We start from the raw sequence: 425 nt of genomic DNA, 5'->3' as shown, positions 1-425 counted from the left end.
ACACATTCTACATAATTTAGTATTAATACATTTATTTACGACAATTTTACAATAGTGGATACTTTTTTAATTGGTACTTACCTACTGTTCAATTCATACACGTTTTAATGAATTTCCTACGAATTGTAATTCACTGTTGTACAATGTACGAAATATTGACTTGTTTACGATAATTTTGAATGATAAGTACAATCAGTACAACTGCCTACATCAGTACAACTGCCTCCGTGGCCGAACGGTTACCATGCCGGACTGCCACGCAGAGGTCCCAGGTTCGATTCCCGGGCCGGGAGAAATATTTGTATGGCCTACATTTATTTCTCTCGTGAGTTTGGGTGTAATTTGTGGTTGTCTATGTGTGTGTCCATGGCACCCGCGACACAGGGTTTCCCTAGTGCGGGGCTATGTTGAGTGTGTGCGTTATG

General features: G+C 40.5%; 1 protein-coding gene across 1 annotated transcript in view; it reads left to right on the top strand.

Moving 5' to 3' along the window:
* LOC113237851 (electron transfer flavoprotein-ubiquinone oxidoreductase, mitochondrial) overlaps positions 1-425 on the top strand; it is a 24279-nt gene that overhangs the window by 11945 nt on the left and 11909 nt on the right. The gene's annotated exons all lie outside the window — the stretch shown is intronic.

This window comes from Hyposmocoma kahamanoa, unplaced genomic scaffold (assembly GCF_003589595.1).
Source record: "Hyposmocoma kahamanoa isolate Upper Pololo Valley unplaced genomic scaffold, ASM358959v1 103, whole genome shotgun sequence".
In the NCBI taxonomy this organism is placed as follows: domain Eukaryota; kingdom Metazoa; phylum Arthropoda; class Insecta; order Lepidoptera; family Cosmopterigidae; genus Hyposmocoma; species Hyposmocoma kahamanoa.
This window is presented reverse-complemented; position numbering and strand designations above follow the sequence as displayed.